Consider the following 26,361-nt stretch of genomic DNA (forward strand, 5'->3'; position numbering starts at 1 on the left):
GAATGCAGCAGTGGCAGCTCTGTCCTTTGCACTGACGTCTGCCTGGACCTCTTGACTAGTCTGGCCCTTGCTCCTGCAGGACGCTGACCAGCCTGCGCCCTCTCTCCCACAGATGCCACCTTCACGAGGACTGCTGTGGTTCCCGGCGCTGCGTGAGGGCCCCCTCCATACAGAGGCTCTTAATTTTGGTAGGTTACAACTATTCCTGGTCCTGGATGCTTCTGACCCCCAGGGGCCCTGCCCAGTCAGTTTGTCACAGCCACGGTGCCATCACCTTTACCTGAGGTCGTGGTCTCTGGGCAGCCTCAGTCAAGAACACAGGCACATTCGGGCTGGCTTCATGACAGCTCTTCTGCTCACAGAGTTTGCAGAAAGCTCGTGCCCGCTCCCACAGCCTGTGCTTGGGAAGAAGTGTTCTTTTGGAAACTGGACTGGACAACAGCCTTGTCCTTCAGTGGCTCTGACACCAATTCTGGAAATGGAGCTGAGGCCAACTGTCTTAAAGAATCAGAGTCAGCAAATGTCGTAACGTTTCTGCTGCCTGGAAATCTCCCTTATTCACATTGTGTCAGCCGAGTCCCAGCTTTCAAGGCAGACAGCCTGCCTGCTTGCCCATCCTCCGATTCTGCTCAGGGGGGTTGGAAGAGCTGTTTGGAGTCTATAAAATTGTACTTTGGGAGGGAACGAGGGAGCAAAGCTGACACAGTCCTAGAAGGTTAGGGGAAAGATTTTTGTTAATGAGGGGGACCTCCTGTGGCTTGCCATCCTCTGAGGATGCCTGTTTGGAGGTTTGTCTGGGGATTTGTGACTCTGCAGTGAAGAGGCTTCAGATGGTAGATGGCAGAGCATGTGTGGGAAGGGGTTTGCCTAAAGCCAAAACAGCCTTTCCTGTGCCCACCACCTTCTCCTCTGCTCCACTGCAGGGGCCTGGTCCTTGAGACAGACCCCATGAAGGGTTAGGACCCAGCTTCAAGGTGTAAGCTTCTTTGGGATGTTCAGATTCAGCCGCACCTGAGTTCAAACGACTTCCAGGCCTTTCCTGAGCATGTGGCAGCAGGCACTTGAGTCTTTTGTGAGGTTTTGCCTTTCCCCTCTGACAACTGTTTCTAGTGTTTGATTAGGGGAACCAGCAGGAGGTGGGGACTCCATGTGCCATGTTGTCTTTAACAGGAGAGCCTGTTCATGCTCATCATCACCACCTCCCTGATGGACATGGGCCATTTGGGGGCTGGACTCACCTGCCACATGGGGCCCTGAACAGTGGCAGACTGGTGCTGGCTTCTCACCTCCTGGTGCTCAGGGCATCAAGCTCTATAATAGAAGGGGAATTTTTTAGCCCAACATCAGTGTACATGTTGAGGTGAAAGAGACTGGTACCAAAGCAGGGGAGAGGAGGACAGGGGGGAGGTGGCATTTCAGAGCTTTGCTTGGTTTCACACATGCTGTCTCTCACAGTTTGCTCCTTGGACCTTGTGGTTGAAGGAGGCAGGACTGTCTGGGGCATGAGTCTTGGAAGGGTTCAGCCAGGTTGGTCTGAAGCACCATCTGAACAATGATGAGGTTGTGGAAATGCTCGTAAAAGTGAAAAAAGCAAAAAACCTGTCACAAGTTAGGTATTATGTGATTAAGAAAAGGGTAAGTTGAGAGTCCGGGAGAAGTCTGAGGGCCTGGCCGCTCCTGCAGCTTCCGTCGGCCCTCCCAGGAAGCGCTGCCTGAGCCTGCAGCCAGGTGCTCCTGAGCTGTTGGCCGGCATCACTTGTCAGGTCGAGGCACACCAGTGAGTCGGGGGGATCCCCACCCTGAGCATCTTGTGAGAGCCGTCCAAGGAGGGCAGGTCTCACGAGGTTGGAGTGTGAGGTGCCAGAGGTTTGGTTGAGTCCTTTGAGTTGAGATTCTGATATCAGTGTCTAAACCTGGGATACAGCCAGAGAACACCTTGATTTCTGAGTCTGTGGTGACCCAGCAGAGGTCAAAGGATTCTTGGTACATGTCAGGGTCCCATGGCCTTAGGGCAGTCAGGCTCCTGAAAGAGACAGATGTCTAAACAGGTAATTACACCCAGAGACTTTGAAACCAGTGCTCCAGAAGCAAAGCATGGAACCTCTGTTGCCAGAAAAGTTGGGGGAAGCTGCACAGCTTCTGACTGGGCCTCAGAGAGGACATTCCTTACCAAGGGACCAGCACATTGCAGGGATTGGGACAGAAGGAGGATGGACCTGGTGAGGGGGTGATGGGGAACTGGTTAGGGGCTGGTGCTGGGGGAGAGGTACGGAGGTTGTGTTGCTGAGTCCAAACTCGTTCTGCTTGCCGCATGCCAGGCCAGTAAATCGGGAAATGAGGTGTTGGGGAAAGGAATAGCGACTTTATTTAGAAAGCTGACAGACTGAGAGGATGGCAGACTGATGTCCTGGAGAACCATCCTGCTCTAGTCAGAATACAGGCTCAAAAAAAAAAAAAAAAAAAAAAGGAGGGAGTGTGGTTGGTTGTTGCAAACTTCTTGCTGCAGGCGTTCTTTGTTCTTGCAGCCGTCCATGTAGGCCAGGTCATGGTGTCCCTGCAAACCTCCAACAAAACAAAGGTTATTCTCTTACTTTGCAACTTGCCATCTCTATGTAAGTGCTTAAGTGCTAGCTTCCTTAAAGGTCAGAGCCTCCAGAATAGGCTCTCCTGTGTGTTTCAGGCTAAAGGCAACATTGTTTCACAAAAGGTGCAGAACCAACAAGACTAAGCCTAGAAAACAGGGCACAGGGTTAAAGCTAAAGGAACAGATCCAACATAGAGCCAGAGCCAGACCCATTCTCTTCTATTACAGTTGGGAGGATAGAGCTGGGTGTGGGGTGACCGGAGGAGGGCTGCTCTCCAACCTGGCTCCACCTGCCATTGGAGGACTCCGGTCTCCTTACCAGAACACAAAGGTTTTGGAGAGTGCTTTTGTAAGGAAGGCCCGTGCTAGCTCTAAAATCTTAAGGAATCTTGAATCAGGATGGTCTGAATGACACCCCCAGGATTAGAAAAGTTGGAGAGTTGGAAAGCGCACTGCAACAGAGTGCAGACTGGCAGGTGAGCGCTGCCCTGCTACTGGAGCTCCAGCGGGGTTGGGGTGGCCCTGATCCACAGTGGCTCTGCTGCTGCTGGGACCTGCGTTGAGTTGAGAGCTGCTTACCAAGTGCTGGGGGGGAGGCAGGGAGGGACTGTAAAGACAAATTGAATTGAGGAATCCAGACTGCTTCTGATGGTAGAAAAGGCACCGACATCCTCTCTTAATCCCAAGCGACACTCGGAGGGCTAGAGAACTCAGATTTATCGCACCGGTGGGCCCAGAGGAGTTAACAGTCCCGATTGCAGGTTCGTGTACAGACTTTCATAGGGTTTTAGGTTTCGGTTTATAAGAAGTCACGTGGTGTTAGGTTTTTGCGTCAGTGGGAAGATTTCATGCGCTGGCGGGGTGGTGAGGGGCAAGTTTTGATTTCCTAGAAGCAAGCTGTTTTACAGAACCACAAAAGCGATAAGCAGTGTCTCTGCTTGGGAGGCCTTGCTGGTCCCTGTGGCCTTTTCCTCTCCAGAAGAAGTCATTCATTCATTCATTCATTCATTGAATGCCAGTGATGCGACAGTCACTGAGAATCCTTACACAAGCTGGACAAAGGTCCGGTCCTTAAAGCAGTCAGGTCTGTGTCTGTTAGACCTTAGGATCATGGTAGGAGAAGATTCAGCTCTATTTAGAACCTAGAGACTTTAAATCAGCTTTTTCATTGATCATGTGTTTTATCTATTCTGGTAGTTCCTCTATAATGAAGATGTGCTCTGGGAAAGGCACTTTTTAAATTGTCTTTCTGGATGGCCATATGATAATGGGGAGAAAACTGCTAGCAAGGATCATGTGCTTACTCTCCTTGCTTTGACGGTGAAGAAAATGGGGAGAAATAGATAGCGAGGACCAGCAGTAGTGTTCAAACAGGATTGAGAAGGCACCTCCTGTTTTGACTAACGGAATTGAGGTCAGAGCCACAGACAGGAAAGTAATTGCACCAACCCTTTGAAGCCATTTGGATATACTTGAGACCGAAAGCACACTTAGAGAGCTTCTTGGTGGGGGTGGCCTCTGTCCAGGCGCACCTCAGAGCTCGCCAGGCCATGTGAGACCTCCACCAGAAATGTCCCTGGGGAGAGGGGCCAGGGAGGACCGTCCAGGTCAGTGAAGCTCCCTCTCCTTGTCTCTCCTCCCTGCAGTTTATGTGTCCTCTGCAAACATTTGGAAAGGGCATTGCCGCTGAATGTGCTCAAAGAAAAAAAATCAGGCCATGTTTATTCACTAAAGTTCTGGTGATCAACCCTCTGTGCATATGTGCTGATAAAAAAAAATGCCACATCGGTTGTATGTCTGTCACCTCATATTCTTACCCGATTATTGGTGCATCTTTTATGCATGTTTATGCAGCTCATATATGCACATTATTTGCATTTTCTTTAAAAATTATTTCACGTATGTATTATGTAGAAACGGTAATGTCCTTGGCATTCTTAATGCTTCTGGACTAAATATTAATTATGCTACTAAGTGGTAATTTGCTTAGATATTCTGTCATGGCTGATCATTTGTTTTCTTTTGCTTTTTATTCATTCATTCAGTGTTTATTTTGCTTTTCCTAGTATTCTGAGTACCTATAAGTAGTGCTGCTATAGACATTTTTGTACAAGTTACATCTGGCCTATTTAGGGAACATTACCTAAAGTGGTGCCCCAGGGTCAAAAAGAATTTGTGGTTTCTTAATTCATATAAAACACTGCTTTAACTACCTAAAACTCAAAGGTACTGTGGTAGGTAAATTCGAGTCTCCCTCGGGACACAGGCCAGTTTCCTATCTTGACATTACATGTGAGAGGTTTTTTCCCTTTGAGACAGAGGGGTGCCAGGGGCTCTGGCGGGCTGGGTGGGGGTGCCTGCTCCTTCCAGCTCCTGTCTCTCTGCCCTTGTGTGGTGGGCTGGGTGGGGTGTGCCCCACCGCAGATCCTCTGCCCTGAAATAGTTCCCACTTCCCCCTCCATTCACACACTGCAGGGAGACAGTTGGAATTCTAGGAGCAGTTCCTGCCTTGGTTTTTACAGACTTTCAGTTTGCAAGTTAAGTGGCAGAGATGTGCTGCACAGCATAGGGACTGTCGTTAATAACACTGGGTGGTACGCTTCGCAGTTTGCTAAGAGTGCAGCTCTCGTGCTCAATGTTATCATCAATGCAGAGGGTGGGAGGAAATGTTTGGAGGGGATGGATAGGTTTTTGGTACCTATGTGATGATGGCTTCATGGAGTATATTTATCTCTAAACTCATTAAGTTTTAGACATTAAATGTGTTCACCTTTTTTACGTTGATCACACCTCAGAAAAGTTATTTTCAAAGAAGAAAGAAACAGGGGAATGAGTGTGGGAAGAGCTCGCTCTCTTCTGCTTTTTAGACCCAGAGGTGCAGGATGGGTGTTTGCTGATCTGTGTCTTACAGTTTTCTTCCATCAAATTCTCCCCAGGGTTTTCTTTTTAAAAAGATCACCTTTATTATTTTTTACAATGTTCCTCAAAAATTTGAATGTGTATTTTCCACAACAGTTCAGAGGTTTCTGTACCCTAAAGTTTGACTTAAGGTTAGTATCATTTTTCATGCATAAGTGGATTTTTGTTCTTACATATTTGGAAAAACCTGAATGGCTTCAAATTGTACCCCAGAATAGGGTAATGTGAAAATTTTTACTTAAAATGGGAGCTAAAAGCTAGATTTTATCTGGATTAGTCTGACTTTTCAGTCTCCTTTGATTTTTTTTTTCAAGAAGCAGACAGATCAGAGAAATGGATAAAAGACTAATGAATTTCCTGTTCCTTTCTGTCTTCATTACATGGATTTCTAGCGCCCCATGTGGCCACAGATGCAAGATGCCGTGTGTCCTTGGTCCATGGTAGCAGGTCTGTGGTTCCTTTCCTGGGCTGTGGCCGCACCATTCTGGTTGAATGTCCTCAGCATCTCAGTATTTCTAGGCAAGGATGCCATGTGCCCCCATCACCCCCCTCTCCTTGTCCCCATCTCTTTTCTGCATCACAGTGCACTGTCTGTCTAAATGGAATCCTCAGCCCCCCTTATAATAAATGGGTCATCAGATCCTGCCTAGTCTTACTTCAGACTCTTATCTCACCTCTGAGTAATGCCCGCTGAAAGCTTTCCCAGTTTGTACCTGTTAATCCTCCACCTCCATCTTGCCCCTCCCCCTTCCTTCTCCCCACTGGTAGCCAGTGGTTTCTTCGCCACATCTGTGAGTCTGATTCTTTTCTATTATATTCACTAGTTGGTTGTATTTTTTTAGATTCCACATGTAAGTAATATCTTACAGTATCGTCTTGCCCTGTCTGACTTATTTCACTTAGCATAATGCTCTCTTAAGTCCATCCATGCTGTATGCCGGAAACTAAGACATTTTAAATCAACTATATTTCAATTAAAAAGCAAATAAACAACAACCCATTTAAAATATGAGGAGAAGAACTGAACAGACATTTTTCCAAACGAGGAAATGCAGATGGCCCACAGGGCATCATCTCACACCTGTCAGAATGGCCATCATCAAAAAAAGCAAACAAACAAAAAAACAAGTAACAAATGTTGACAAGGATGTGGAGAAAAGGGAACCCTTGTACACTGTTGGTGGGAATGTAAATTGGTGCAGCCACTATGGAAAACAGCATGGAGGTTTCTCAAAAACCCAAAAATAGAACCACCACATGGCCTAGCAATTCCATTCCTGGGCATATATCCAAGAAAAGCAAAAACATTAATTCAAAAAGATACATACACCCCACTACTAACAGCAACACTATTTACAATAGCCAAGACATGGAAGCATCCCAAGTGCACATAAACAGATGTATGAACAAAGATGTAGCATACATATGCAATGGAACACAACTCACCCACAAAATAAGATATTTTGCCATTTGCTGCCCTTCATTCACTTTTTTTTTTAACTTCAAAACCCAGAATTTTTTAACTGGCATAAGCATTTCCATTGTATCCAAAACAACAAAATACCTAGAAATAAACTTAACCAAGGAGGTTGCCTATACTCTGAAAACTATAAAATGATGAAGGAAATTGAAGATGATACAAAGAAATGGAAAGATATCTTGTGCTCTTGGATTGCAAGAATCAACACTATCAAAATGACCATACCATCCAAAGCAACCCACAGATCCAATGCAACCCCCGTCAAAACACCCACAAATTTTTTTTAAACAGAACTAGAACGAACAATTCCAAAATCTATATGGAGCCATTAAAGACTCCAAATTGCCAAAGCAATATTTTGTAGGTCTTCTTTTTCTCTTTCTTGTTTTTGTTCTTTTCTTAAGGTTTGATGACTAGAGAATTTCTTTTAACATTTGTTGTAAAGCTGGTTTGGTGGTGCTGAATTCTTTTAGCTATTTTTTATCTGTGAAACTTTTGATTTCTCCATCAAATCTGAATGAGAGCCTTGCTGGATGGAGTATTCTTGGTTCTAAGTTTTTCCCTTTCATCACTTTAAATATATCATGCCACTCCCTTCTGGCCTGTAGAGTTTCCGCTAAAAAATCAACTGAAAAAAATGGCATCTGGTTCTACGAGGAGTGTGCAGTGTCAGGGCAGCAAGGATTGTTTTCTTGGTTTCTCTTTTTGCTAGCTCATTGTTACTATATAGAAACACAACAGATTTTTGTATATTGACTTTATACTCTGCCACTTTACTGCATTTGTTTATTATTTCTAGTAGGTTTTTTTTTTTTTGGTGGAATCTTTAGGGTTTTCTCTACATCATTGTGCGTTTTAACCTGTTGTGTATACTTTGGGCTACCGACTGTGCTGAGTGCATCAGCAGGACTTACAGCTCAGGCACCAAGCAGACTTATGTCTACAAGCTGGGTGAATTCAACTTAGGGTAGGGATTTGCCATGGCCACACTGGGGCCTCACTTGATGCATATTTATTGCACACCCGCTAAGGTGCTGCAGGTGTGTGGGGCACTGGAGTGCAGCCTGGGTCCCAGCGCTCACTCATCCCCTTGTGCATTGCATGGTTTACACAACCATATGTGGGAGCACTGTGTAATTTGCACAAGTAACTCTATAGTCACCGACCGTGTTGAGTGCTATGGGGAAAAGTTCAGTATGCTGGGAAGCCTTGCAAGTAGGAAGCTCAATCTAGTGTATGGATGGAAGGGACTGAAGAATATGTAAGAATGGCTAAGTGGGAGTGTGGGTGGGTCCAGCATGAGATGGAGAAGCAGCCAGCGAGGCTCTACTGATCTTCCGTTGCTACCATCATTTCACACACCTGCCACCGAGACTCCTAGCTGCACAGTCCAAACTGCTGCTGTAGCCCCAGCAGCCACAGCACCAGCTGCAGGCTGGTTTTGAAGGGTGGATAAATGTAGGAACAATACTGAGTCTCTGTGAGCAATGGGGACTGGAGGTACGTGGCCAAGTGCCCAGCAGAGCCTTTCCCATGCCTCAAGGTAGTGTGGTTTGACCCAATTCTACGCTGCGGTTGGGGGCACTCAGAAAAATGGGGCTGTTTATTTCCTTCCCAGCCCTCATGATGCAGTCACCACTGGGCGGGTGAGAAAGCATATTGGCCTTTTGTTGGGGATGTTGATTTGGTGCCCTCACCTCTCCATGGTGCGTCACAGCGCTGCTGAATTTACCGTCATCCTTCCATTTGTATGCATCTTTCAGGCTGCTCACAGGATAAAATCGGCAACCTCAGCTATACGAGAGCAGCATAGGAAGGCTTGCTTTGTTCCAGGGGAGCACAGAGTTCCCGTAATTTCATTGCAAAATCAACGGCTGTGTCGTTAGTTAACAGCACTATGCTTGGGAGGAATTTGATTTTGTAGAATTAGTAATAGTGAAAAAAATAGGGTCTGTTTCTCAATGATTCTGGTCTTGATAGCGCCTCCTCCCGTGGTGGGATGGGGACACTGTTCCCCGGGGAAGTGCGCAGCATGGGAGGAAGGCCATGGGGTGGGGCGGTCTGGTAAGAGAAACAGAGCACGCTGACTGTGCACAGTAGGTCTGCAGGCCCAGGAGAGGCCTGGTCGGTGTGAGGAAGGTGGCGTCTGTGCCATGCACAGGCCATGCTCACCTGTCTGCTGGGCGGCTCTGCTTCCTTCTGCCCTTCTGGGGGAGGGATTCTGGATTCTGGTGAGCTTTACTTATTCATGAAGATGAAAAGGCAGGTTTTAAAGAACCAATACTCGTGCACTGGAGGGCTAGGGGAGGGCAGCAGCTCACGTGGCGTGCAGAGGGACACGCACTGGTGTTCCAGCCAGGACCAGCACCGCCATCCAACAAGGCTGAGTGCAGAAGAGCAGATACGAAGATGCTCATAACTGGAGTGGGCGGGAGGGGAACGTGTGGCAGCTTCATGGTTCTAGGGCACTGGCGTGGCTGAGAGCAGGACTAGGGGGAAGAGACTGGCAAACGCGGGAGGGAGGCAGAGGTTCAGAGGTGGGGCTCCGAGGCCACCCAGGAACCAAAGGAAACACGGGCTAAAGCTGCTGATCAAGAGGTCAGGGCCAAGACCCAGCTCCGCTGGGCCTTCACAGGCAAGGCTGAGAGGGAGGAGTGGGGAGGAGCGTGGTCTGGGGACCAAGAAGAGGCACCTAGGAGGCCTGGGGTCTGTGGGGCTGGGGCAGGCACTGTCTCTCCAGAGCCTCTGCACCTTGCCTGCAAAATGAAGTTGTGTAAACAAGAGCGATTCTCAGTGTAGTGCGTCTATACAGAGGTGTCCACAGTGTAACTAGAGAAGGGCCAAGCTCCCTGAGTGCTGCAGACCCTCAGGCCTCCCTGCTGTGAGCTGAAGGGCCTGTGGACACACCTTCCTGGGGAAAGAGGAAAGACCGACCCTGTTCACTCGTCCCTTTTTTGAGAAAACACCAGGCAGTCAATGGCACTATGTTCACACGAGGAGGGTCTGAGGAACATGTGCTCACTGCCCTTTAAGAACTTGCAGAAGGGGTTGCTGAGTGAAGGTGACAAGAGTGCTAAGGGGTCGGACTTCCACTTATAAGATGTGTAGGTCCTGGCGCTGTCATGTGAGCATGGTGACTGTCGGTAACTTTATTTATATATGAAAGCTGCTAAGCGAGTAGATCTTAAAAGTTCTCATCACAAGGAAAGAATGTGTAACTGTGAGGTGATTAATGATAACTCATTGTGGTGACTATTTCACAGTATAGACGTATATTAAATCATTATGCCATACACCTTAAATTTATCCAGTGTTCTATGTCAATTATAGCTCAATAAACCTGGAAATAAAAAATAACTTTTAGAATAGTGGGAAGGATATAAAACCTCGGCTACAGCACAGCTGTGGGTCTGGGTTTCAGGGAGATCCGAGCAGGGCCTCACCGACCTTGTGCCCTGGAGGCGGGTGTCAGGGGGCTTCCAGGACACGAAGGAAAAGATGATGACATTTTAGTCTCTCAGTCAAGATCAAGGCCTTGTAACCATAGCAGGACAAGTGTGAAGCTGTATTTAGGGAAGAGGGCGGAGGGTGGTAGTGATGCCAGCTGTATGATCCCACAGGTGTAGTTGGGAATGACATGTGTGATGTTTATGTGATTTAAATTGTCTTTAAAAATGGTTAACTTTAATGTGACTAATGCTCATTAAAAAAATAAAACAAGTAGTAGTCTCATTGGGAGATACATTGTTATTCCTTTCGGTCGGCGCATTTATGGGGAGTTTGTTGATGATTTTCTGACTGTTCTGGTGTCCCAATCCTATACTAAATCTGTCAACCTGCAGTAACAGTAGTGGCCTGAATAAATGATCCCAGCTGCAGGAAAATGAAAATGGTAGGGAGTGTGTTTTGACAGTTTAACTACCTTCCAAATCAGAGCTGAAACAAAAATGGGGCTGCTTCAGTTGTGAGGACAAACTTCTGTCTGCCTGTTCTTGTGGGATGGGAGGGCCCCAGTGTTCATGTGTGTCTTGGCAGAAGTTCAGCTGTGTAATCTGTACAAACCATGACAGGTCAGTCTGAAAGGCCAGGTACCTAACACAGATATGGCTTTCACCTCCATCCTCCCCCTCCTCCCAAAGAAGCAGTAAAATAAGGGCCTTCTTCTTTATGGATAATCCTTGCAAGAGGAGACATGTGGGGTCGGGACTCCTGGCTCCCTTCCTGGGGCTGACCAGTGTGACCAGTCTTTTGTGTATCTTTCAAGAAATGATCCATGATTTTTCTAACATATGTGTAAGAAAGGGAGTCTTTTTAATACTGATAAAAATAACTTTGTACAATGAGGCTATAACTTGAATAAAATATTGAATAACTTCAAAGTATACAAAACAAACTTAGAAATAAGAGGAAAGTATGTGGAGACTGTAGGAGTGTCAATGCATTATTATTAATCTGATCAAAACATAACATGGAGTATTTAGAAAAGTTTATCAAATTTTACACTGAAGAGAATCTGAAAATTTGCAAGAGCAGTAATCACACACCGCGGGGTCTGGACTGCAGTGCTCTGGGCTCCATTTCTAACCTCACGCCTCTCTAGCACATCTTGGGAAAATGACTCGGTTTCTCTAAGCCTTAAGTACCTGAACTGTGAGACACTTTATTAGGGTGATTGCACATGGGATAATCCAATACCGTGCTCAGCACAGGGCCTGAGACAGCCTGAGTGAGTGGCAGTAATTGCTGCTACTAATACTAATGAAACTTGTCATTTTAAGGAATCTGTAAACAAGCAAATGAATCATCTGCACCCACTTGGAAATAAAGGATTCTCCCCTACATTATTCATTGAGTAAATGAAGGCTAGGAGTGAGGGAGGACTCTGTGGTCCCAGTCTGCTCCCCACCCTCACTCTAGACCTGCTCACCCATCTTCCCACCTAGATGAACAACAGTGCTGGTCTCCCCAGCAGGGGCCAGAGTCTCATAGGCATCTTCCCATTTTATCCCACCTCCACCTCCACTGCTGCCACATTTTATTCAGATTTTATTCACAAAGCCTCCTAACTTGCTTCCCACATCCCCTGCTTTGGTCTATTTCCAGAAAAGTAACCAGAGGAAACACAGAAGTCAGACACAGTTCACTGTCAGGAGTCCTTACAGGGACCAAAAGTCCTGTTAAAGCTCCGGCATTTCCCTCTCCTGCTCTGCTGTTCCCACCCACCGTCCCCACTGTCCTCTTCCCCCTCATCCCATGCCTGATGCATACCGACCTTTTGATTTCCTCAAAACCTCCCGGCTGACAGGCTGGGATTTCAAACTGTAGAATAGACAAACAAGATTATACTGTATGGCACAGGGAAATATATACAAGATCTTGTGGTAGCTCACAGCAAAAAAAAAAATGTGACAATGAATATATGTATGTTCATGTATAACTGAAAAATTGTGCTCTACACTGGAATTTGACACAACATTGTAAAATGACTATTAATCAATTTAAAAATGTTTAAAAAAAAAAAAAAAAAAAAACCTCCAGGCTGCCAAGTTGGTGCCTTCAGCACTGTGACTTCTTCCGCCTGAAAGGCCCACTCTCCATCTGTACCCACCTCCTCATGTACACATGGCTGCTCCTCCATCACCTGCCCCCTCCGTGTGCACATGGCTGCCCCTGTCACTTATCCTCAGCAATATACTACATACTCTGGTTTTACCTTTCTGATTGTCTCTCTTAGCTGCAAGTACCATAGGACTTGAGATTTTCTATTTTTGTCATTGTTGTGTACTGAAGGCCATAACAGTGCTGGGAAATTGTTAGAATTCAATGTTTGTTTAATACACAAGTAAATGAAGTCTCAGTGAAAAATTAATAGAAAACCATGCAATGTAAGTAAGCTGATATTTAGGCAAATTCATAGCTGCCTTTCTTAAAAATTTAAAATAAGAAAATGAACTGACTTCTTAAAAGAGGTTAAAAAATCAATAAAATAAACTCACTGAAAGTGATGAGAAATAAATAGTAAAAGTATAAACTATTACGTAAAACAGAAAAATTGATTTGCAAAGCTAAAAGTTAGTGCTTGGTAAAAAGCAATAAAAGTACATAATATTGCCAGTTAACCCCAATAAATCTAGTTAATAAAGCAGAATAAAGATAAAATAAAATCATAAGTTAAAACATTACATATCTAATAACGATTAAGAATTACACTACATATTCCTGAAATGGAAAATCTTGGTAAGATAGGAAAGTATACATTATCAAAGATGCATTAGAGTATTTTTTTAACATTTTTTATTGATTTATAATTATTTTACAATGTTGTGTCAAATTCCAGTGTTCAGCACAATTTTTCAGTCATTCATGGACATATACATACTCATTGTCACATTTTTTTCTCTGTGAGTTATCATAACATTTTGTGTATATTTCCCTGTGCTATACAGTGTAATCTTGTTTATCTATTCTACAATTTTGAAATCCCAGTCTATCCCTTCCCACCCTCCACCCCCCTGGTAACCACAAGTCTGTCTTCTCTGTCTGTGAGTCTATTTCTGTCTGTATTTACGCTTTGTTTTTGTTTGTTTGTTTTTGTTTTTTAGATTCCACTTATGAGCAATCTCATATGGTATTTTTCTTTCTCTTTCTGGCTTACTTCACTTAGAATGACATTCTCCAGGTCCATTCATGTTGCTGCAAATGGCATTATGTTGTCACATTAGAGTATTAAAATTTTCAGTGGTCCAAAAAGCAAGCAAGAGTTTGAAGAAGTTTTCAAAGAATTAGCTTTCAGAATGGCTCCAAATTCATATGGTATTTTTGAAACTTTTAAGAAACAGTTCATTTCAATGCTGCATGAATTACTACAAAGTATAGAAAGTTATGGAAATCTACCTAATTTTTTGTAAAGCTACTGTAACTTGGAAACACTAAAATAAAAGTACATTGAATCATGTTTAATGAGCATAAATACAAAAATCCTGGGAAACTGAATTAAACTATGTCAAAGAAGTAAACACATGACCAAGCATTGATCTTCCTGCCAGAGCAAGCTGTGAACATTGCGCATTGTCTCAGCAAGCAGCGATCGGCAGAGAAACCTGGGAAGAAGGTGGTGTAGGAAGTACAAAGATTCTTCCCCCTCACCTCGACAAAAATGGCCCTGGCAGAGTCTGTCTGATGTAACTGTTTCAGAACTTGAAGTCTGTTGAAGACTTGCAAGGTCCAGGGTAAGGTCTGGAGGGTAGACTGCGGTAAACTTTGGTCAGTGTCAGCTCTTGGCACAGTAACAGCTACTCATGCCTCACCCCAGGCCACGTGGCAGGCGGCTGTGCACGTGATGCAGAGCACCTTGCAGCAGCCTGGGGGACAAAAAATGGCCAAAAAAACGAAATCAAAAACAAACCCAAAACCCTGTCCTCCAGACACTGGGGATGTGTGTTCTGATCACTGTCTGCCACTTCTGACTAGAGGCACAGCCACCGTTGTTGTCGCCTCCCCACATTGTTGCAAGCCTCTCCCCATCCAGCTGAAGTGACCTCCAGGGGATTTAAATGCCCAGTGCCATTCCCCACACCCCTTTATTTTTCACTTTTTCCCCTTTTGGGAGCCAGACATTAAAGACTAGAACATTCAAAAACAACTGCATATGTAGGAAAAATTAGTAAGTGACTGCACATCCCCAAGGGAAAGGCTCAGAAAAGACCTGAGAAGACCTTTAGGTTATACCTCAGGCTTATCCTCTGCACAGAAATAGCCTACAATAGCCACAAACACCCAAAACAATAAACAAAAACAAAAACCAGCAAACACTGGGGGAGGGGAAGAATCTGATTTATAGAGTTAATCACATTATTCAATTCAAATGTCCTGTGATCAAAAAAAGATCATAAAGCATAGAAAGAAACAGGAAAAGATGGCTCATCCAAAGGAAAAGATTAAATAAACACTGTCCCTGTAAAAGATCTACAGCACATCTGCTAGACAGATCTTTAAAACAACTGTCTTAAAGATGCTCGAAGAGCTAAAGATGTGGAGAGAGTACAGACAAACAAAAAATCCAACCTATGAACAAAATAGAAATATCAATAAAGAGAAACTTTAAAAATTTATGAACAAATTCTGGAGGTGAAAAGCACAATAACTGAAGAATTCACTACATGGATTCAAAGGCAGATTTGAGCAGACAGAAGAAAGGATCAGCAAGGCTGAAGATAAGACAATGGAACTTACATAGTCTAAAGGAATAGAACGAAAGAAGATTGAAAAAAAGTAAACAGAGCCTCATACATGTGGGACTTCATGAAGCAGACCAAGAGAGGTAGGCATCATGGCAACCTAAGAAGGAGAAAAGAGGAAAAAAGGAGAAGAGAATATTTTAAGAAATAATTGCTGAAAACTTTGAAACTTTGATGGAAGACATAAATATAAATATCCACTCCAAGTAAAAGGAACTTGGAGACCCACACCAGGACACATTATAACCAAATATTCAAAAGCCAAGCACAGAGAGAAAATCTTGAAAGTAGCAAGGAGAAGCAGGTCATCATGTACAAGGGATCCTCAACATGATTATGAGCAGATTTCTCATCAGAAATTCTGGAGGCCAGAAGTTAGTGAGACAGTATATTCAAGTAAAAGAAAAAAACAGTCAACCAAGAATCCTATATTTGGCAAACCTGTCCTTCAAAATTGAAGGAGGAGTGAAGAACTTCCCAGATAAACGAGAGTAAGGGAGTTTGTGACTAGTAGACCTTCCCTGCAAGAAATGCTCAAGGGAGTCCTGCAGGTGAAATGAAAGGACATTAGTAACTTGAAGAGAAATGGAGAAATGGAGATCTCAATAAAGGTAAACTCCTGGGCCCTTATAAAGCCAGTATTACTGTAGCAATATATTTTATTAAAGTATTGTACTTTATTATTTGTTTTCCACATGATTTAAGAGACTAACACATGTAGAAGAATTACTAGTTTATGTTGTAGGGCACACAACATATGAAGATGTAACTTAGTGACATCAACTATTGAAAGGAGTGGGGGCAGAACTGTAAAGGAATTGTTTTTGTATGTTATTGATGTTAAGCTGGTATAAATTCAAATTACAGTCAGCCCTCTGTATCCACAGGTTCTACAAGAAAAAAGAAATTGTAGGCCATAGTCCTTAATCAACACTGATGCAAAAATCCTCAACAAAATACTAGCAAACAGGGTTCAGCATTTTAAAGGATTATACACAATGACCAAGTGGGTTTTATTCTTGGAATGCAAGGATGATCCAACATATAAAAATTGGTGAAAGTAATACATCCTGTCAGCAAAATAAAGGGGGGGGGGAACACATGATTATCTCAAATGATGCAGAAAAAGCATTTGACAAAATGCAACACTCTTTCATGACAAAAGCACACAACAAGCTAGGAGTAGAAAGAAACGACCTCGTCATAATAAAAAGTGTACATGAAAAACTCACAGCTTACATCATATCCGACAGTGAAAGACTGAATGTTTTTTCTCAAAAATCAAGAACAAGGCAAGGATACCTCCTTTCACCATCTCTTCAACATAGTCTGGAAATTCTAGCCAAAGAAATTAAACAAGAAGAATAAAGACATCAAAATTAGAAAGGAAGAAGTCAAATTATCTCATTTGCAGATAATATGATCTTATATGTAGAAAAGCATAAGGATTCTATAAAACAAACAAAAATAATAAATGAATTCAGCAAAGTAGCAGGACACAAAATTAACACAAGAATCATTTATGTTTCTATACGAACAATGAACAATCTGGGAAGGAAATTACAAAACTATTAATAAAAGCATCAAAAAGAATAAAATAATTAGGAATGAATTAACCAAGGAGGTGAAAGACTTGTACAGTGAAAACCACAAAACATTGCTGCAAGAAATCTTAAAAGACATAAATAAATGGAAACAGATTCTGTGTTCAGGAACTGAAAGTCAGTATCATTAAAATGTCAGAACCATCCAATGTGATCTACACATTTAATGCAAATCCAATTAAAAAACCCAATGACTTTTTTCCATACAGAAAAACCCATCCTAAAATTCATATGGAATCTCAAAGCACCCCAAATACATTTAAAATAATTACTAGTTTTTTTAATTACTAGTCAAAACAATCTTAAAAAAGTGGAGGACTCAAACTTCATGATTTCAAAACTTGTTATATAGCTACATTAGTCAAAACAGCCTGGTGAGGGCACAAAGGCAAATATACAGACCAACAGAATAGACCAGAGAACGCAATAATAAACTCTTGCATATATGATTAAATGTTATTTCAACAGGGGTACCAAGACCACTCCATGGGGAAAGGACAGCCTTTTCCATAAAGCATGCTGGGGAAACAATGTCCACATGCAAAAGGATGAAGTTGGACCCTCACCCAACACCATATGCAAAAGTTTACTTAAAATGGATCAAGGACCTAAAACAATAAAACTCTTAGGAAAAATCAAGGACAAAGTGTCACAATATTAGATTTGGCAGTGATTTCTTAGACAGGATACCAAAGGCATGAGTAACAAAATTTTTAAAATAGGCAAATTGGGCTTCATGAAAATTAAAAATTTTGTGCATCAGAGGACACTATGAATAGAGTGAAGAGGGTACTGCCATAGTAGGAGGAAATATTTGCAAATCATGTATTTGTTAAGCAATTCATATCCAGACTAGAGTAATATCCAGACTAGAGAACTCTTAAAACTCAACAATGGAAAATCAAGCAACGCTATTCAAAAGTGGGCAAAGAATTGAATGCTTATTTCTCCAAAGAAGATATGAATGGCTACCAAGTACATGAAAAGATGCTTCACACCACTAATCATTAGGGAAATGCAAATCAAAACTATGAGATACCCACTTCACACACATTAAGATAGCTACTATCAAAAAGCGGAAAGCAAGTATTGGCAAGGATGGAGAAATTGGAATCTTTTTGCACTGTTGGTAGGAATGTAAAACAGTAGAGCCACTGTGGAAACATTATGGAAGTGCCTCAAAAAATTAAAAATAGAATTACCATACAATCCAGCAATTCTGCTTCTGGGTACCTACCCAGGAGAATCAAAAGCAGAGTCTTAAAGAGGTACTTGTACACTCGTGTTCATAGCAGCATTATTCCCAATTGCTAAAACATGGCCGTAAACAGGTATCCATCAGTGGGTGAATGGATAAGCAAATGTGGTATATACAAAGGAGTATTATTCAGCCTTAAAAAGAAAGGAATTCTGATATCCTACAGCATGAATAAACTTTAAAGACATTGTGCTAATTGAAGTAAGCCAGTCAAAGACACGAATACTGTATGATTCCATTTATATGTGGTACTTAGAGTAGTCAGAATCATGACAGAAAATACAGTGCTGATTTCCTGGGTCTGGGGGAGGAGACTGCAGGGGTTACTTTTTAGTGGATGCAGATTTTCAGTTTTACAAGATGAAGAAAGTTACAGGGATGTATCATGGTGATGGTTGCACAACAAGGTAAATTTACCTAATTCCACTAAATTGTATACTTAAAAATGGTTAAGATGTTTATTTTTCAATTTTATGTTATATGTATTTTACAACAACAAAAATGTAAAGAAAAAAAAGGCAACAAGTTTCTCAGTAAATGCTGAAGAGGCTGTTGATAAAATTTAATATACATTCCTTACCACAACTCTTTCAAAACTAGTCAGGTAGTATGAACTAGTAATGTAACTAGCAATGTAGGTCATTTTCTTAATATAATAAGACTTAGAGTGTATGTTCTTTGAATGTCTTTGAAGGCAAGGACCAAGTCCTCAGTGATATACCTTAGTGATGATATATCAATAGTGAACTATTAGAAAGAGTAGTTAAAAAAAAAAAACACCTCATTTATGATTGTCTCAAAAAGAATAAACCTAGGAATAAATTTAACTAAGGAAGTGAAAGACACATATATGACAAACTATAAGACACTGATGAAAGAAATCTAAGAAGACAGAAATAAAGGGAAAGATATTCCATGTTCACATATTGGAGGAATTAATGTTGTTAAAAACATTATCCAAAGCAATCTACAAATTCAACGCAATCCCTATCAAAATTCCAATGGCATTTTTCACACAACTAGAACAAATAATTCTAAAAGATCCTAAATAGCCAAAACAATCTTCAGAAAGAGGAATCACGCTGGAGGTGTCATGGTCTCTGATTACAAACCATACTACATACCTATAGTAATCAAAACATTACAGCACTGGCACAGAAACAGACATATAGATCAATGGAGCAGAGTGGAGAGCCCAGAAGTAAACCCACACAAATATGGACAATTAATTTATGGCAGAGAACATACAGTTGAGAGGATGTTCTCTTCGATAAACGGAGTTAGGGAAACTGGCCAGCCACATGCAAAAGACCACTGTTATACACCATACACACTATTTTAACTCAAAATTGACTTGAATGTAAGGCCTGAAACCTGAAAGCTGGAAGAAATCATGTGTGGTAACCTCACTGACATCTGTCTAATGTTTTTGTGGCTCTGACTTCAAATGCAAGAGAAACAAAAGCAAAAATCAACAAATGGGACAACATCAAACTAAAAAGCTTCTGCACAGTGAAAGAAACTATCATCAAAACAAGGAGGCAGCCTACTGAACAGAAGGTATTTGTAAATTCTGTATCCAATAAGGGGTTAATATTTAAAATACACAAAAAACTCATAACTCAGCAACAAAAAGCAACCTGATTAAAAGTGGGCAGAGCAAACAACCCAATCAAAAAATGGGTGGAAGTTCCATAAACAATAAATACTGGAGAGATTGTGAAGAAAAGGGAACCCTCCTACAGGTTGGTGGGAATGTAGTTTGGTGCAGCCACTGTGGAGGACAGTATGGAGGTTTCTTAACCAAAAATAGACCTACCATATGATCCAGCAATCCCACTCCTGCGCATATATTTGTAGAAAACTCTAATTCAGAACAGACACATGCACCCCAGTGTTCATAGCAGCACTCTACAATAGCTAAGACATGGAAACAGCCTGAATGTCCATTGGCAGGTGACTGGATAAAGAAGTTGTGGTAAATATATATGATGGAATACTACTCAGCCATAAAAAGAATGAAATAATGGCATTTTCAGCAACATGAATGGACCTAGAGATTATCATAGTAAGTGAAGTTAGTTGGAAAGGAAGAAAAATACCATGTGAGATCACTCATGGAATCTAAAAAAAAGACACAAAGGAACTTATTTACAAAACAGAAACAGACTCACAGATGTAGAAAACAAACATGGTTACTGAAGGGAAAGGGGGGTGGGAAGGGATAAACTGAGAGTTCAGTTTTTGCAGACACAAACTACCGTATATAAAATAGATACACAACAAGATCCTCCTGTAGAGCACAGGGAACTATAGTCAGTATCTTGTAATAGCCTATATTGAAAAAATATGAAAAGGGATATATACATATGTATAACTGAATCGCTCTGATGTACACCAGAAACTAACACAACTATAATTGTAAATTGACTATAATTCAATTAAAAAAAAAGATTTCCTGGACTATTACTTTAAAAAAAAATAAAGTAGGCAGAGGATCTCAGTAGACATTTTTCCAAAGAAGATATACAGATGGCCAGCAGGCACATGAAAAGATGTTAACCGTCACTAATTATCACTAATTATTAGGGAAATGCAAATGAAAACTACAGTGAGATATCACCTTACACCTGTTATTAACACTGGCTATTATTGAAAATACAAGAAATAACAAATGTTGGTGAGGATGTGTGGGAAAGGGAACCCTCCTGCACTGTTGATGGGAATGTAAATTGGTGCAGCCACTGTGGAAAACAGTGTGGAGATTTCTCAAAAATTGATAATAGAACTATCATATGTCTGAGCTGCTCCACTTCTCAGTTTTTAATCTAAAGAACATGAAAGCCCTAAATCCAAAAGGTATCTGCACCCTTATGTTCATTGCAACACTATTTACAATAGCCATAGCATGGGAACAACCTAAGTGCCCATCAGTGGATGAATGAATAAAGACATGGTGTATGTACACGGTGGGATACTACTCAGCTGTAAAAAAGAATGCAGTCCTGCCATTTGCGACAACATAGGAAGACCTTGAAGGTATTATTGCTAATTTAAATAAGTCAGACAGAGAAAGACAAATACTGTACGATCACACTCATGTAAAATCTAACAAAACAAATGAATAAACAAATAAAACAAAAACAAACTCATAGATGCAGAGAGCAGATTAATGGTTACCAGAGGGGAAGCGGTGTGGGCAAAACAGGTGAGGGTGTCAGCTACGCGGTGATGGATGGAAGCTAGGCCTGGGGCGAGCACTCTGGGGTGTGTAACATGTATCAAGCTGTGAGAGTGCTGTGTTGCTTGAACCTAAAATGTCCATCAGCTAATCTCAGGTTTAAGTCATTTGTTTATAACCTAATAAACATTCTCTGGGTTTGTTTTAATTTTTTTAAAAAAGCACAGTATATCAGTAGATGCTGAAAAGGCTGTTGATAAAATTCAACATACATCTCTTATCAAAATGCAAAAGAAGTAATGTGCTGTAAACTGTACTATATCTAGCAATGTAAAGCTTTTTCTTAATACAATAAAAACTTAGAGCGTGTGTTTCTGGTCCTTGGACCAAGTACTCAATGATAATGCTGCATCCGACATTACCAGCTATGCCTTTTGAATAGAAATACTCGGTAATTGTCAAATGAACTAACTTTGTACCCTAGACCTGCTGCCAACAACATATTTAGTGCAACGGTAAAAGTATTGCAGTTAAAATTAATATATTTATTATCAATATTTAACACCATCCTAGAAATCCTGGCTAAAGTATTAACAGGGAAATATTTAATCATTAGGAAACAAAAAAAAACTATCTCTATTTGTAAAAAACATATTGCTATATCTCTACAAAAGATCCTGGAAGATGAACTGAAAAATAGCTTTAGTTACTGAGACAATTTAGCAAAATGAGTAGATACAACATAAAACCACATCAAACCAGAAGGCTTAGAGGAAAGAAGGGGCCAAGTGATGAAGGGGAGAAGCTTGTCTATTGATCACAAAAATGTTCTCCTCTGCAAGAATTAGTTCAGGTGTTTTGGCTGCAGGTAACACACAGCCCGATTGAGCCAGCCTGAAATTATTTTAAAGAGTTATTTCTTGTGACAAAAAGTCACAGGGATGGAGGCACCTGGTTTTACCTCTTTGCTGAGCAGCATGCAGGAGCTCAGATCCCCTCCACCTGTCCACACTGCCACCTCCATGTGTCCTCGGCTGCAGGACAGACCCCCCAGGGCTTACAGATCCAACAGCATCCAGAGGAAGAGTCCCCTTGAAAATTACGTAACATTTTTGGCCTTCAGCTTTTGAAACTGAAAATTGAGAATAAATAATATACGTCTCATACTGTTAGTGTAGGGCTTAACTGCTGGTTTTCTCCCTTACGTGGTACACTGTGGCACTGCTTCAGAGTTAGGCCATCTGAATGCTCTCCCCAAAACCAAGTCAGTTCTTATCTTGGAGTTTCATTTTCTCTCATTCATTTTTTTTTAAATTGTATTGGTGTATAGTAGATTTACAATGTTGTGTTAGTTTTGGTGTCCAGCTAAGTGATTCAGTTTTTTATATGTATATATGTATATGTATGTGTATATATATATATTCTTTTTCATTATGGTTTATTGCAGGATATTGAATATATTTCCCTGTGCTATACAGTAGGTCCTTGTTTATTTATTTTACATATAGTAGTTTGTATCTGCTAGTCCCAAACTCCTAATTTACCCCTCATCACCCCCTTTTCATTTTGGTAACTATATGTTTGTTTTCTATGTCTGTGACTCTGTTTCTGTTTTGTAAATAAATTCATTTGTATCATATTTTAGATTCCACATATGGTATTTTTCTTCCTCTTTCTGGCTTACTTCACTTAGAATGATGATCTCCAGGACCATCCATGTTGCTGCAAATGGCATCATTTTATTCTTTTTTATGGCTGAGTAGTATTCCATTGTATAAATACACCACAACTTCTTTATCCAGTCCTCTGTTGAAGGACAGTCAGGTTGTTTCCATCCACGTCTTAGCTGTTGTAAATTGGGCTGCTATGAACATTGAAGTGCATGTATCTTTTCAAATTAGAGTTTTCTCCAAATATATGCCCAGGAGTGGGATTGCTGGATCATATGGTAAGTATATTTCTGGTTTCTTAAGGAACCTCCGTGCTGTTTCCATAGTGGCTGCACTAATTTACATTTCTACTGACAGTGTAAGAGGCTCCCTTTTCTCCACACCCTGTCCAGCATTTATTATTTGTAGACTTTTGATGATCATTCTGACCAATGTGAGGTGATACCTCATTGTTGTTTTGATTTGAATTTTTTCTAGTAATTAGCGATGTTGAGCATCTTTTCCTGTGCATGTGGGCCATCTGGATGTCTTCCGTCACTCATTTTTTAATCTCCATTTCAGTTTGTAAATCATTCTCTTTGGCAGAAGATAAGAAATGAGGTCTTTCTCTTGGCCATTTATTATATTTCTGAATCTTCTTTACTCCCCACGTGTACATTTTTAAAAAACTTTTTTATGTTTTGAACAGTGTCACTTATTTACTTAGGCTTTTGGGGGGGTAATTAGGTTAATTGATTTATTTATCCTTAGAGGACGCGCTGGGAATTGATCCCAGGACCTCATGCACGCTAGGCATGTGCTCTGCCACTTGAGCTGTACCATCCCCCTCCACCGTGCGTACACATATAAGGTTCTTTTTGGTATTGTGTGGAGTCTGCACCAAGCTTCAGGTCCACTGGGCTTTATTTTACTTGATTCCATTCTGTGTGTGTTTCTGAGGACATCCCCACGTTCAGTTGGGTTAAGGATCAGTCGCCCTGGCTTGGTTTGGAACCTTTGGAGTTTTTGTTATCAGCAGGCTTGTTTCTGATTATGGCCTGGAGTTGAAATTACGATGTTAAAATGCCTTGGACTCCAGAGTCATGTGCCATAGAACCCTCGGTACATGTGGGGGGACATTTTTGGAATGATCTCTCTCCAGGCTGTGGCACATGGCTGTTCCTGCCTGGCCTTCTCTCTCTGTGGTTCTCACACGTGCGATGAAGTCTTTGTCCCTCCACCTCCCTAAAGGAGTCAGAACAGAAACACAGTTTCTCTTCTCCATGGGAGCCTGGATGGTCAGCCCGGTCAGTGTCTTGTCCAGGATTCCAGTTTAGCCAGATGAGCAAGTCCAGTGAACGCGTGTGACACGCTCACCTCGGTGCAGCCAGCGCCCCCAGGCCAGGAGCCTTTCCACTCAGCACAAGGGTGCAGCCTCCGTCCCTACCGCCCATCCCCTCAGCCACAGTCTGTCCAGCACGCTCCAGTCCTGTGTTTGTTCGCCTAAGGGTCTACGTTTCTGACAAGTACATAATTGATCCACCTCCTGTCTATTCTGTTTCTTTAATTTTCCAAATACCTCTCCATTTCCACGTTCAGATATTTTAATCCCATCCTTCCACTTCCCAGCACATCCACGAGTTGTGATGTTAACATAAAAATGCCAATTAAATCAGACGCACTTGGCATTGGTTTTGTTATTCTCCAGTGGGAGTGACCATGCTGCACAGATGTTCCAGACACGCCTGCGGCACGTCTCTGGTACCCAGACCACAGCCCCACCCCACCACCACTTGTGCTAGGGAGTTGGGGTCATCCCTTCCAATGCCTCTGTCCTCAGCGGTGAGGGTGGGGTTGGTGCAGGCTTGCTGGGCTGGTGCAGCCCGTGCCTCCTGTCACATCAGAAACAAGCATGTCTCAAGGAGCTGTCACGTGTGTCCGGCATAGTGTGGGAGAAGCAAAGTCTAGACCAGAATCCACCTTCATCCCGCATGTCACGTATTGATGGAGCTTCTGCCACAGTGCCCGGGGCTGCTCTGGGCTCCGAGGGTACCAGGCTCACTGAGATCCCATCCTCATGTGCAGGAAGCTCGAAGAGTAAGACGTCTTGCACGGTGGGACTCCAATATGTGTAATTTTTTCCTGGGTGCCAAGAGGACAGGGCACCTCATTCGACCAGGAGGTGCTGGTAGTCAGTGAGCTGTATTTCCTGGATTTGGTGATTCTGATCTGAGACTGGAAAGATAAATGGGGATGAGCTGGATGAGAGGCTGGGGGAGAAGGTGGTGTAGAGCCAGGTAAGGGCTTTCCTGGAGGACGGGGCTGTGTGTTGAATGCCCCCCCATCACAGCCAGAGCACGGCCAGGCTGGGAGCCGTGGGGACCACCGCCCCCGTCGTGCAATCAGCTGACGTGTGGCAGGGCCAACACACCCAGACACAGCAGGCACCTGGGCTCAGGTAATGAGCAAAGGTGACAAGGGGCTCCCAGCCACGTGGAGCTTCTCCACGAGGTGCAGATGGCTAGAGAGCACCACAGCCCACGAGGGTGCCTGGCGACGGAAGGCCTTCAGCCGGATCGGGTGTGGTGGGGGCCAGCCAGCAGCCGCGTGATACACCGCAGCCACTTTGCCAAGACCTGGGGAGGCGCACCAACAAAACCACCAACAGAGAGCCGCGTGTACCTTGGAGCCAAGAAAACTGGAGCACAGGAAGTCCATTCAGAGAACTGAAAGCGGACCCTGGGTCCCGACTTAGCAAAAATCATCACCGGTCCCCCCACAAGCTTTCTGAGAACAGTTTGCTGAAGTATGATCTCCACTGCCACCCGCTGGGTTAGCAGTTACTCAGGGCGGATTACCTGTCTTCCAGGTGAGCCCAGTTCCCAGACAGGTAGACAACCTCCAGGGCCTAATGCCAGCGGGGTGGGCTGGTGCGCCCATGGACTCTCTGCCTGCCCTGGATGCTGCAGGAGGACACTCTTGTCCCAGGGAGAGGCTGTAAGTAGCCTTTGAATATGAGAGAAGAAATGGGGAGGAGAATGGGGGAGGGATTCTGCAGATGTCACTGAAGGATGGGGGACCAGCTCAGTGTGGAGGGTGAGGGGCCAGAAGAGGCCCACAGAGGAAAGACAGAGCTTCTGGTCTTACTAAGGGGTCCACCAAACAAGAGAGGGGGTGGGGGGAAGGGCAGGACCTGCGAGAGCCTGGGCAGGTCTGGGAGCCTTCAGTATGGAAGTAGCAGCAACCCCCACCCCGGAAGAGTGTGTGGGGACAGGGCACGGCTGGGGGGAGGGATGCAGCCGAGACCCACATTCAAGGCAGGAGACATGCAAAACATGGAGGTGGAGAAGAACGAAAGGACGCTTAGAGGAAGCAGGCAGGAGCTGTGGCACATCACAGATGGAGACGGCGAGTTTAAGGAGGGGGAGTTGTCAGCCATTGAACTTAAG

The 26,361-nt window shown here is 43.0% G+C and overlaps 1 long non-coding RNA gene across 2 annotated transcripts in view; it reads right to left on the reverse strand.

The window, feature by feature from the left end:
• LOC116156768 (uncharacterized) overlaps positions 1-26,361 on the reverse strand; it is a 148,644-nt gene that overhangs the window by 8,054 nt on the left and 114,229 nt on the right. Inside the window, exon 8 of one of the 2 annotated variants that reach the window (XR_010382823.1) lies at positions 2,538-2,554. The exons of the other annotated variant lie outside the window; for it this stretch is intronic. This is a non-coding gene — a long non-coding RNA (uncharacterized LOC116156768). Of the gene's footprint in view, positions 1-2,537; positions 2,555-26,361 lie in introns of those variants that run through there. 2 annotated transcript variants of the gene reach the window in all.

The sequence above is a fragment of the Camelus dromedarius genome, chromosome 2, assembly GCF_036321535.1.
Source record: "Camelus dromedarius isolate mCamDro1 chromosome 2, mCamDro1.pat, whole genome shotgun sequence".
Taxonomy (NCBI): domain Eukaryota; kingdom Metazoa; phylum Chordata; class Mammalia; order Artiodactyla; family Camelidae; genus Camelus; species Camelus dromedarius.